The 13,796-nt window shown below is 37.2% G+C and overlaps 1 protein-coding gene and 1 long non-coding RNA gene across 2 annotated transcripts in view; one reads left to right on the top strand and one right to left on the bottom strand.

Moving 5' to 3' along the window:
• LOC107711771 (voltage-gated potassium channel subunit beta-1-like) overlaps window positions 1-13,796 on the top strand; it is an 85,419-nt gene that overhangs the window by 15,790 nt on the left and 55,833 nt on the right. The gene's annotated exons all lie outside the window — the stretch shown is intronic.
• Window positions 12,863-13,796, bottom strand: part of LOC107711772 (uncharacterized) — a 7,863-nt gene continuing 6,929 nt past the window's right edge. Inside the window, exon 3 of the long non-coding RNA XR_001636735.1 lies at window positions 12,863-12,993. This is a non-coding gene — a long non-coding RNA (uncharacterized LOC107711772). The remainder of the gene's footprint in view (window positions 12,994-13,796) is intronic.

Below are 13,796 nucleotides of genomic sequence, written 5' to 3'. Positions count from 1 at the left end.
GTGGAGATATAATCTCCTCCGTAAAGCCATGTTGGCCAATCAGAAGCCTGAAAATGTCTCCAGTAGGTGGAGATAACAGCGCAGGCGTCGACGTCACAAGCCAAAAACTCCGGTTTCGCTGTCTACACGATAACACTTCAACCGGAGTTTTTGAAAATCTTCACCCTGGCAGGCGTTTTCAAAAATGTTCAGTTTCGGTGAACTGGTGCTGCGTTTGCGTGTGGATGAACGGCCTAACCGCGTAGAAAAAGCTGCGGTTTAAAAAATAACCGCGTTCGTGTGGACAGGGCCTTAGTGACTTAGGTTAAAATGCATTCAAAATTCGGAATAATTTATAATATATAATTATTCACGGTATTTAGAAGTGCCCACAATAACAATATCGTGCATATTCATTACCGTGATATATCGCATTACCGAATACTGGCACAAGTCTACTTAGGAGTCATCTTCACTACTCCTAACATTTCACATATTTAGGAGCTAGTTTTAGTGCTAAAACGCTTTGTGAAATACTCTTAGAGCTAAAATTTAGTAGTCCTAAATTTAGGACTGACACACCCATTATTTTTAAGATTTTCTCCTAAATTGGCGAGTTATGAGCTACTTTTAGCACTAAGATGTTTTGTGAATACGGGCCCTGATCATCTAGTAGTAAAACATTTCTTCTCAAGCTGTAAACATTAAAGCTGCAAGTGTTCAGTAATAATTACTCTCACACAGATCAGATTTAATAACAACAAGAGTTGTAAGGTGTAGGACATATATGACACCTCTTGTGGCCTTCATTCCTAAAATTATTACCCTCCCAGGGGTGTCCTGATCATTAATCCATGTAGCAATGCAATTGCAGATCATTATCTCTTAATGGCAAAAAACTATATGAGGTCTGTTAGATACAACTCTTCATCATTTGTGCATCTCAAGCACAGATGCTGATCATACTATGCTTTAGAAATGGAGCGGAAAGGGATGCTTAAATGGGGACAATGAATGGATGTCTAACTAGGCCTGAATGACCTCAGGTTTCTCCTTGTTTATGGAATATTGCAAGCTCTCTGGAATACTTAGTTCTGATTGGTTAGTGGTTGCATTCTGTGGTCAGATGTTTGTGTAATGACAACTAAACTGTATAATTGTAAATTAATTGTAATGCTACTTTCATGTGTTTCTGCTATCTCATTCTTCTCACATGTAAAATTACTTAAATATTGCTACTATAAAGAATAATAATTATTAATAATATTATAATATCTTGGCCAGTAAATAATAATCGTCTAATATTAAAATCATTCTAAATAAATATAAAATAAAAAATAAATAACTGAATTTAGGAATCACAACAATAATCTACTGTATTTATAGTATGAAATGTACAATATAAAACTGGATATTTATTTTGAGATTTGCTAAAGATTACGTTTAACACAGATGGTTCTCAACCTTCTTGACTTGAAAGCCTCCTTTTTCCAACACGATATTTGAAAGTGCCTATATATAGGCTGTTTCCAGTATTACTGCTGTATTTATGACAAAATAGCTTAGTTTGGGAGTATAGTATAAGTATAATATGGTATATTAAAATGAATGAACCATAATTGTTGTGATTTCAGAAGTTTAAAAAAAAGTATGTTTCTAAATTCAGTATGTTCATAAAACTGATTGATGGGGAAAAATAAATATATATTTTTATTTTATTATTATATTTTAATGTTATATAACAAATACATTTCATTTACGTCTTGCTTTTGCGTGTTTAAAAATTGTTTTGCATTTTAATATATTAATAATAATCGAATTAATTTAAATATTTTTTAGTCATCATGAGTCCCTTTGGAAGTTTTCTGAGATCGTCTAATGGGCCCCGGGCCTCAGGTTTAGAACTCCAAAAAAAAAAAAGATGTATTGTGCTGCCAATCCAGTCATTACTGCACAATAAACCTATTTGGGGTGGTTGAGGATTATTCTTGCTCACTGCGTTTGAGTTTATGTTGTGATGGCAGAGAGTGAGTTATCAGTTTTCAGTCATGAACTCATGTGCTCTTGGGAAAGTCCTGCAGGTGTGAAAATTAATTGGTGTTATTTATGGGACTCCGTCCGTCTCCTAAAAATAAACTTAAACAAAAGCATAACTGACAGCTACACCACCTCTGCTGACACTTCTGTAGCTGACCAGTTTTCCACAGCCTCTAATCCTGAATGCACACAGCTATCCACCAATGCTTCATTGTGTACTTTTGTGTCTCTCTTGAATTTGTGATATGTGTATGACTTTGTCAGGCTCTGTCAGTGAGCGAGTGTGGATTACTGCCCCTCTGTGTGTGTTTGTTGGCTTGTCTCCATGGAATTCTGGCTGGGATGCTCAAGCATGCTGATATATCTAGATATGGGAATGAAAGTCTTCATCTCATTCCCACAATCCCCTGGAACAGACATGATGTCAGAGTTGTAGTTCCAGCACTAGCCGAGGGTCAAAGGTCAACTGTAGACGAAGTCTACTGTATCTGTGGAGGCATAGAAGTAGGATCAGAAAATAGTATAGGGGATGAAATAGTGAGTGAGTGAGGGAGGGAGAGAGAGAGAGAGGTGGAGCGACAGAGATGGAAAGGGTGGGAGAGCAGGGGGAGGGATGGAGGGAGAGATACAGGCAGGGAAAATGTCCCAGATTCCCATGGAGTTTATTAGAGAGTGAAACTAAGAGTCGATCGACTGCAGTCAGATGTGTAACTGACAAGACGGTGAACAGAGAGACAAATTCAATCAGGGGATATTTACCAGCAAAGACAAGAGCAACAGGATTCTGGGAAACTTGGCAAAAGAGGACATCCAGGTTGTTTTGTTTCTTCGAAAAGGCTGAAGAAACAGGAGAAGGTTGTTTCCTGAGGGCCTGCTTGGACTTTGTATGGACGTGAGCAGTAGAGATGTACTTGTACAAAGCCACTTGCCCTGATATCCCCACTCCAAAGCAGAAGGGTGGGAAAAAGGAGAGGGGTCAGAGCCGCTGCGGCAAGCAGAACGCCGGAGGGAAACCTTATCCTCCACTCGTGTGCCTGCATTCCAACTCTCAGGTAGAACTAAAACATCTGGAGGAGTTCCTCAACGTACACACACTCTCATTACAGGATTCTGTCCGAGCCAGGACTGGCATGGCCTACAGGTACACACTGAGTAAAGTGCAAAGAGACGTGTACATGCACACCAGATCCATTCAGTATGTCTTTGGGATTTCATGTCTAGATGTTCTAATGCTGTGTTTGTGTTCGGTATTTCCGTTTACTTGTTGTTACTTGTCCTTCTGAGTTTTCGAATCTTTCCTCTTTGACAGTTGTGGTTGAATGAACTTATCAAAAACAAAGAAGTACTGAGAGTGGGAGGAAAGAATCCTTTAAAACTCCCGTGACGTGCTGATTCTCTTTTCGCCCACATGTGGATGTATATTGTGTTCTCCTCTGAGTGACGTTGCCAGATACCAGAGGAGGAGGAAGATGTTTCCATTGTTCTCATTTGCGCTCATTACCGTTCTGCACGTTTCTTATTATCTCCCACAGGGAAATCAGGAACATTGGTTGCCTCAGGTCAAAGGCTCTGATTTCTGCTGATAATTTTGTCATTTAGATTTATTCATTTAGTGTGCACTTTTATCCAAAGAGACTCACAGAAGACAAATGCTGCAACAAAAGCGATTCATCCTAGGAGACAGTAACTTAAGATCTGCAGTGGTTTCAGAGTTCCTCAGAAAAGTATAATTGCTGTAGTCTATTCTAGAAGTGACAAGACACTGCACAAGGAATTGTGGGGAATGGTCCGATTTCCCTGATGTGGTATTGCACAAATCTGCATGTCCAACTGGTTTTTGTGATGTGGTCCATTAATTACAGCTGGTTGTCAACGTCAACATGTTCCTGGCTGAGCTGGATGGGGTTAGAGAAGGCTGGAGAGCAAATAATAAAGGATTTGCACTAGCTTTTATTAGACTATTCATTTATTAGTGGTTTGCTTTGTGGTTTTGGCTCTCCATCACAGTGTGTCCTCTGGGGTGTATTCGGGGAAGAGGTCCCCATGGGTCACGCTGCTGGAAAACCAGTGACATCATGAGGCAGTTTTGTCACACACGTGTTTCGGACAAATGGGCAACAGATAAATCATGCTGATTTATATTGGACTTGAAGACTGAAGTTGATGATCTAGGTTGGAAGTGGACATATGACCAAAGTCACTGTCAAGTAAGATTCTGACATAGCAGGGCTGCTCTACTTTCAAATAACATATGGTATCTTAACAGGGCTGGAGGGCATATTGGTTCAATGACAGTGTATTGGAGTGGACTGTAAACTGTCTATTGCACTCTTTTGAGCTGCATGAAGGTCATTTATCGTAACTCTCCCTCTCTCTCTCTCTCTCTCTCTCTCTCTTTGATTTTAAAGTTCTCTCTACACACAAATAAGCATGGATACTGCTCAATGACAACAGTAAAACAAAGGAGTAAGCTTTTAAAAATAAATTCATGTTGGTTTCAGGTTACTCTTTATTTTAAGGTGTCCTTGTTACATTGTAATTATACATTTAAGTACTGAGTAATAATAATTAACTACATGTACTTACTATATGGTTAGGGTTAGGATTAGGGATTGATTTAGGCTTATTTGCATGTAATTATGCATAATTTATTGTTATTATAATAGTAAGTACATGTAACATGTAGCAAGGACACCGTAAAATAAAGTGTTACCTGGTTTCATATAAAGGGTTACATTTATTTTGTCATGTAGTGTAACCATCAAGTAAAAAGAAAATGGTTTCCTTAGACCTTGAAAACATGCCCATCTTAATCATTATTTTCATTTTTTATGAATGTATTTATTTAATTGTGATTTTTGATTCATGAATGTAATTATCTTTTAATGTTTTAGGAGTTGCACCATTAGACATTTTACATGACATGTAAGAGTGTGCACGATAAAAGGATTTTTTTTTAAAAATCTAGCTTTAAAAAGTTCTTCAAAATGTACTCTTTTTATTCATATTGTTTTTCATAGAAAACATTACATTTAAAATGTCATTTGGGGTAACCATCTAGTAAAAATTAACGTTATCCTTACATCTTGAATATATGTATGCGTACACCTCTTAATCATTAAAAAAATATATTTTTAAAAAATGTTTTTAAAAACAAATATTATTAATTACTAATTCATAAATATATTAAATAATTTTAGGATGCACCATATGGCATTTTACAAACTGAACTAACTTTGCCTTTTCATAAAGGCAGTGAAAAACAGTAAAACAAGTTTTATAGAATATTTTCTAAGATATAATAATACAATCTTATGCTAAACTACTTAATTAGGTTTGATATCAAGAAAGTTTTATCCTCCTGAAGTTTTTACATTAGCCTCAACAAAAATATATAAATTCATTTTAATTCAGAAATGAAAAATGTGTTTATTATAGAAGAGGTGTACTTTAAGTTGTTATATGTATACATTTTGTATGTACCTTTGAATACATAAATAGACAGGAAAGAGAAAATTTGGGCCACACCCCAGTGGCTTGTGACAATGAGGGTTACATCCAGGCATGTGACCCAGGCCACCAGAGCATCATGGTCTGTCAGTAAGTGACATGTTGTCATGAACTCAAACCCAATAAATCCAATGACCTCATCCTGTTGCACTGTATCAACTGCACGCTGATGCCTGGAAACAGTTCCATAGGGAGGTCACAGTGCACTTGTAGTTTGTTATGTAACTTTGAGGCATCTCAGATCCACAACACTAACAGAAATTGAAGCATTTACAGTCTCCTGTGGCTGCCAAGTGCAATGATTTACATCCTGGTGCAATGCAAAGGCCTGTGGAAAAAACTTTTATAGTACATAACCATAACATCTACTACATGTTGTACATTTATGGGCCAGTGTGGTGTTGTTAAATACACTTTTATGGACAAGTAGCACTTGGTGATTAATATCTGTTTGTCAGTTGAGGGAATGCACAGCATAATATTGACTGGAAAGTACTTTAGGGCATAATCTATTTGATCTATTTTCTGTCATTGCTTTCTTTATTCATTTATTTACGACCCTGCATTCTGCTCAGGGCACTGGGTTGTAGTTGCAGTTCAGTTGCAGTTTCTGTCTGACTTATGGTTCTGACAGGTTAGTCCCGAAGACATTTATGGTGGGATGTTGTTGTTTGTGTTTTACTACATTGTGTCATTAAATAAAGGTGACTTGTCTGGTCATATTTTCATCAAGAAAAAAAAGGCTCCACCAAATACACAGACCCTCAGTTGTTTTGTTTTCCAATGGTTCTCAAATTATTGTATGTTGTGGCCTATTCTGTCATTTTTAGAGTTTGGAGATCAAAATTAGATTTTCTTTGTCTTACTGTGCCTTTCCCCCTAATTCCTTTGCCATGTGCATACACACGTAGTGAAACAAAAGACATCGTCTTATATAACCTCTCTGCACTCTCTCTCCGCAGGTTAAATTTCTTCCTGGTCTTGCACGTTCCTTTAAAGGAATAGTTCAACCAAAAATAGAAATCTGCTGAAAATGTATTCACCCTCAGGCCAACCAAGATGTAGATGACTTTGGTTAGCTTTACAGCATTACTTCACTTGCTTACTCTGCAGTGAATGGGTGCCGTCAGAATGAGAGCTGATAAAAACATCACAATCAATAAGTAATCCACACAACTCCATCTTGTTAAGTGACAAATACATTATTAAGGTGTTTTAACTTTAAACCATTGCTTCTGGACAAAATAGGAGTCCATAATCCATAATAACCCTTCAGTGGAAAAAGTCCATCCCCTGTTGTCCTTGTCCATAAAAATCACCAAGATATTTGTTTAGAACTGTTTTGTGCAGTTTTCACATGTACAGTAAACGGTGGATGATCTGTGCAAATTTCTCTCCTGATTCAGATGAGACAACCTTTTCTCAGGAGAAAGCAATATTATGGATAGAGGACTTGCATTTTAGCCAGAAGCAAAGGTTTAAAAAAAAAAAAAACATGTTAATGATTTGTTGATATGATAATGGATTTGTTTATTACAAGCACACAGCTTTTTGCTTCACAAGAGGTTCATTAGCTATGTTTCCATCCAAAGATTCATATTAAACTTATGCGCAAAACTGGAATATCGCATAAAACATTTGCGAACAAAGCACAGTTTCCATCCAACAAGTCAAAGAGAACAACATCTTCACTTCTTGATAAACTGGCACTAAATATCACTAAGAAAACTAGGAGAAGCCACTGAATATAATAATTATGATAAAGTACTTACGCCTCAGAGCGAGCAGATGAAACACAATAAATGCTGTCAACAGGGCCGTCCTTAGGGGGGTGCAACTGATGCGGTCGTACCGGGCCCCGCACTTGAGGGGGCCCCGCGGCGAACGGACCGAGGGCTCCCTACCTCGCACCGGGCCCCGCGTCAGCTAAGGACGGCTCTGGCTGTCATTTATACAGAAATACTGTGACGACAGACTTTGCTCAGGCATTTCACAATGGCCATAACAACATATAGATGCAGTTAACAAGATCGGTCTGCTGGTTAGTCAAGTTATCCCGTCTCATAGCGCAAAGTCACATGACTTTTTCGATGCGCATGGAAGAATTGATTTGGTAAATGTGTTTCCATCATAGTTTATGCACATTTTTTCTTATTCGATAAAAAGTTTATCCTACTCAAATGTGTGCATAAGTTTTTTATGTGCATTTTTAGAATTTATGCACATCTTGGCGTTTCCATCCAGCGGGTTTTTTTATGCGATTTTCCAAAATGCACATAAAAATAGGTGGGTGGAAACATAGCAGGTATGGCAAATATAAATAATAACCATTGCAAATAGCAAAGAGTGTAAGACAATTATACAGAAATACTTTGATGACAGACTTTGATCAGGCATTTCAGAACGACCATAACAACATATAGATGCTGTGAACGAGATCGGTCCGCTGCTACTCAAGCTATCCCGTCTCATAGCGCAAAGTCACGTGACTTTTTCGTTGCGCATGGAGGAATTTATTCGGTAAATGTGTTTCCATCGTAGTTTATGCGCATTTTTTCTTATCGGCTAAAAAGTTTTTTTATGCGGATTTTTTAAATTGCCATATCTTGGCATTTCCATCCAGCGTTTTTTAATGCAATATTCCAAAATGCGCATAAAAATAGGTGGATGGAAACATAGCTATTGATGTACTGGAATTTTGTGGATTATGGTGATGTTGTTATCAGCTGTTTGAACTCTCATTCTGATGGCACCCATTCACTGCAGAGGATCCATGGGTGAGCAAGTGATGTAATGCTAAATTTCTCTACAAACACATATACATACATCTTGGATGGCCTGAGGGTGAGTACATATTTATTTTTGGGTTAACTATAGAGCTTGTAACACGCCAAAGAGAAAGGAAAAATTGAAATCGCATCATATGACCCCTTTAAGGCTGATCATCACAGCCTCAACACAAACAGCTTTAAATGGGCCAGTTTCGAAATCACCAAGAAAGTGCCAGTCACTGATCATTTATTCATCCTGGAAAGCTGATAAATGATTGAGGAACGATCACCAGGTGTCCCCATTAAATACTTAATTGCTTTTGCAATTAGATAAGGGATAAACCTGTGACACTGCGTCACTCTGCGCCCCTGTGTCTCATACAGGCCTAAAGCAGGGTCACATAGACAGATTGGTATCAGTCTTACCACGTTCAGACAAGACAGCTCAAAACACGTTACTGGTTTAGACTCTTTGTCATAATTAATGGTTCATGAAATAATTTCTGAGTGGATATTTTATGACTTGGCCTTAAAAGGTGAGGTTTGCAATTTATGCGCCCCTAGCAGCACCAACCTGAATTGTAAAAATAATCCAAACAGTTTTCCCAAACCCTCCCCCCAACATCTTCCATTGTCACAGCCAAACTCATGCCATTGGTTTGGCCAGAAGTTTACATGTCGGGCCGCTCAAGCAAACAGAGCCACAGGTTGTGTTTGAAACTAAAGGCAGCTGTCTGGCTTCCTCGCTGCGCCAGACAGTCAGTTACTTAACTGGCAGCATTTGAAGACACCATTTAAGGGAACTGATTTCAGATTGCTTTGCAAGACACCATAATGTAACCTCTAATGATTTACAACAAATTCAAGTGAGCTTCAGAGATAACCAAGTGAATATTTAATGACTGTAGTGCTTATTACCTGCTAGAAATTGAATAGCAAGTTGGAGTCAATGGATTTGAATGTGCATTAATGACTTCCTCTTCATACTGCCCGAGAAAGATTTATAATTGTCTCTATACATTAAAGATAAAAGAATATATAATGCATGTGTAAAGGAGGCCAGCAAGTAGGTGCTTTAGTCTTTAGCCTCCTTGTTAGTGTGTCCGCCTCCCATGCCGGAGACTCGGGTTTGAGACCCACTCGGAACAAGAATGAGGTGTGGCGGTGAAGACCCGGGAGAGAGGGGTTACATTGGTGCCATGACCCGGATGGGAGTGAGGTTTAGGGGTGTGAGTGTAACGGAGGCCAGCGAGAGAGAGGGGTTACACATGCAGTCAGTAGCTTTTAAAAATTGTATGTTTAAAAATTAATATGAAAATACATCTGTATGTCGCCGCCGATATCCTTGTGGGTAGCGTGCTGACATATGGTGCAGTTGCGTTTCAAGTGTCCCGAGATCGAATCCCGAGATCGAATCCCGCCTTGTGGACCATTCCCGTTCCCACCCCCATCTCTCTCTCCCACTCACTTCCTGTCATATCTATACTGTCCTGTCATAGAAAAATGCAAAAACGCCAAACAAAAAAGAAAAGAAAATACATTTATTTTCTTTATAGTTGACCTCACATGCTGCACACAATAATGTACAGTACAGTGTGACCAGTGTAGAGTAACAAATGACTATTTGAACCAGTTTCTTTTATAAGTAAATCATAAACATACTGTACAGAGCAACCAGAGCAGTCTGATTCACCAACAAATGACTTTTTTTTGAGTAAGTGGTTTGAATTAATCATTCAAATAAACTTGTCTATTAAATAAATAACAATTGAACTACAGTATATAGTTTGGGTCATGTTGTTAATTTTTTAATTCATATTTTTGTCATTTACAGTGGTAAAATAGACATTATAACACAGCTGTTATTTGATTCTGATTCATTACAAATGAATCAGAATCAAATCAATATTGAATTGTGAATAGAATCTAAAATCTAATGTGTGAAACTACACTACTATTCAAAAAGTTTATTTTTTGACGCATTAAAATTGGTAAAAAATTACAAAAATATATTTATAATGGTACAAAAGATTACTATTTCAAATAAATTATATATTTTTTCAAACTTTCTATTAATTGTTAAACTTTTAGAGAATCCTGTATCAAGCTTTCCACAAAAACATTAAGCAGCACGAAAGGCTTCTTGAGCACCAAATGATTTTGGTGATCAAATAATCATGTGGGATCATGTGATATCACAGGAGTAAATTCCTTTTTTTTTTACTGTATTTTTTAAATAAATGCTTTGGTGAGCATAAGAGGATCAAAGAAGATACTTCTTTAAAAAACTTATCGACCTCATACTTTTGAACAGTAGTGTATGAGTATTCTCGCATCCACACTGTTTAGACTGAATGAAGTGAGCAAAGGATCTTGTATTAAGAATCCTTAATAACATGACTAGATAGCACTGTCTTTGTCCACTAACAATGCTGACTAGATGTTATTTAGTAGGCAATGGTGTTGGAGAAATGTCTGCCAGTGATGTGATCTTGGCATCGGGTTTTAAACACAATCAATAATGCAACCATCAGTTTCAGATCACGTAAACCTGGCGGGTCACTCTGTGTCTCTCTTTTTCACTGTTTGCCTATGACTTTCCTCTCTCTCACTCTCTCTCCTGTTCCATGACTCCATGGAATTAGTGCCTTATTTACATAACCCCTGCTGTATTAACCCCAGACCAGATGCACAGACATTATGTAATTCATACTGAGGAACAGCCAATGCTTAAGTTTCTCAGTTAACGATCTCTGTTCGTGGCATTTCACAATCGTCTGCTTTGTAGCTCATTACTATTGCAACGTTATTAAAGCTTTCTGTCAGTGTTTTGACATTCAAACCTCAGTCAGACCAATGCAGTGTGTGATGTGTGTAAATTTACCAAACCGTCTGACCATCTCATGGTAATTGAGATGTTCACATACCCATGACAGTCTAAACGGGTTCACCTCAGGCAAATTGGCAAAGACAGATCCTTCACCGCAGAGACCTGGCGTCAGCATTCATTGTAAAAGTAAAATAGACTTTGGTCTGAAGAAAGCAAGAGAGGAAAAAATACTAAACCCCCCACCCCCTTTTCAACATCCATGAAAAGCAATTATTCTTCATAGAGACTCATTAGAAGTTGTCTTAATGAGCAGATGGATATTGATGGAGGCATAGGCTGTAACAGTATCCTTTCTAGCTGGGTGGTGATGGCTCTGTGTAGGTGTGTGTTATGGCAAGCACTGCGGTGGGTAAACTTGAGCTCAAATAAGAGTGTAGACAAAACTGATTATTCTCTTGTTCACCAAGAGGGGGCCCTATAACTCTTAGTAGTCAAGCTTTATTTGATAGCTGTTGTACTTTGTTGTTGTGTACATCAGTGTGGGTTTTCATAATCAAATTGAGAATGCACCTCATCAGACTGTTAGAAATTACATTTTGGTGCACTAAATATATTTATATTTGTATTGGAAGTTGTACAGATACATTTTTCTCTGTTCAAAAGTTTTAGGTGGGTAAGTGCTTTTGAAAGAAGCCACTATGCTTACCGAGGCTGTTTTTATTTTGATTAAAAAAAACAGTGAAAACAGAAATATTTTAAAGGACTGTTGTGAAATAACTGTTTGCTAATTTAATGTATTTTAAAATGATATATATTACAGTGATGGAAAAGCTACATTTTCAGCAGCCATTGCTCAAGTCTTTAACGTCACATGATCCTTCAGAAATCATTCTGATATGATGATTTGGTGCTTGAGAAATATTTCTTCTTATTAGAAATGTTGAAAACAGTTGTGCTGCTTAATATTTTTGTTCAAAATGTAATTTTTTTTTTTTCAGGATTCTTTGATAAACAGAAAGTTAAAAATAACAGCATTTGCAGCATTTATTTTAAGCAGATATTTTATAACATACATGTCTTCACTGTCACTTTTGATTAATTTAATGCATCTTTGTTGAATGAAAGTATTAACTTCTTAAAAAAATGTTCACACTAATATCATGCATCAGTTCGAGTAAAACAAAAAAAAGTTTTGGGAACATAATATATGTGTGTGTATATTTATTATGTTTATATAAAGACACACATACAGTATATATTTAGAAAATATTTACATGTATATATTTATGTTCATATAATTGATATTATATATAAATATATTTAATATACTGTATAAACAACATATTTTTCTATATACATGCATGTGTGTGTATTTGTATATACATAATAAATATGCACAATACACACACATATATTATATACACAAAAACTTTTATTTTGGATGCAATTAATTGTGACTAATCGTTGCCCAGCACTAAAAAAATAAGGACAGCATACACAAAAATATAGGTTAAAATGCACAAATTACAATAAAATCTAGTTTTACAAGATAAAAACGGCATCGAAAGCAGTAAAAAAAAATAATTAAAAAGATTTTCGTTAACTTCGTGAAAAAAAGTGTGGAAGTATATAAAACTAAACTAAAAGTGTATTTCACTTCTGCACACATAAACAAAACAAAATTTTATACACACCGTTTAGTTTTCAACCATCTTAGTTTAACGAAAATAGCAACCCAAAACTAGCTACCAAAAAGAATGACAGGGGGATTTCTTGCTGTCTGTCTCATCAGTCTTGTACTGCACTTATCCTACTGTCCCATAAAATGCCTCAGCGTGTGTGTGAGACAGGGACTAGCTGTCAGGCCTGAGGGACAAGAGAGAGACAGAGGACAGATGAGAGCATTGCCTTTGAGAGCGCCTGTAGTATTTATGCTGCTGTGAGTCAGGCAGGGAGAGAGGGGAAATATGTATCGCCCACACACACACACACACACACACACACACACACGGAGCTACTTTATTCTGTCCCACTCTGCATTGCCGTGGCAACGTCACATTGAGCCCTTTCCATCCCCTTTGACAGCACAATCTGTTTCACCCACTCTCCTCTCGTTTACTCTTACACTCGCTTTCCTCTCTCTCTCTTTTCCTGTCTGTCAAACATGGACATGTCTTTGTTCTTCTGTGTCAATACAGCTGAGATCCACATACATCTGTAGATGTGTGTATGTGTTTGATATAATAGTGTGGTCTGTGCATTCAAACACAGGTGTTTGGGGCAAACGGAGGCAAACAGATGGATCCTTTTGCAGCTCTCTCGTTCTCCTTCACTAAACATGTAAATATACAACAGGAAATGCTTATGTCCACTCATTATGTGCTTCAGATAGCATTATCTGTGTGTGCAAACATTTTGCCCTGCTTTCTGACCTTAGAATACACTTATAATGTTTCTGATTGGATGAGCCATGTTTGAAGCCATTATAATGCCATTATATGCACACCTGTGATCACACTCTCTGTTACTATGTGCCAAGCTGCTTGGCAACTGTAAAGAACCAACAAAATTAGACTGATTACCTATATTACACTGTGGAGCGTAGCCATCATTTCAGAAGTGAGGGGGACAGAAATGTTTATATATATATATATATATATATATATATA

Source organism: Sinocyclocheilus rhinocerous, unplaced genomic scaffold, assembly GCF_001515625.1.
Source record: "Sinocyclocheilus rhinocerous isolate Xijiao unplaced genomic scaffold, SAMN03320098_v1.1 scaffold778, whole genome shotgun sequence".
NCBI classification, from domain to species: domain Eukaryota; kingdom Metazoa; phylum Chordata; class Actinopteri; order Cypriniformes; family Cyprinidae; genus Sinocyclocheilus; species Sinocyclocheilus rhinocerous.
This window is presented reverse-complemented; position numbering and strand designations above follow the sequence as displayed.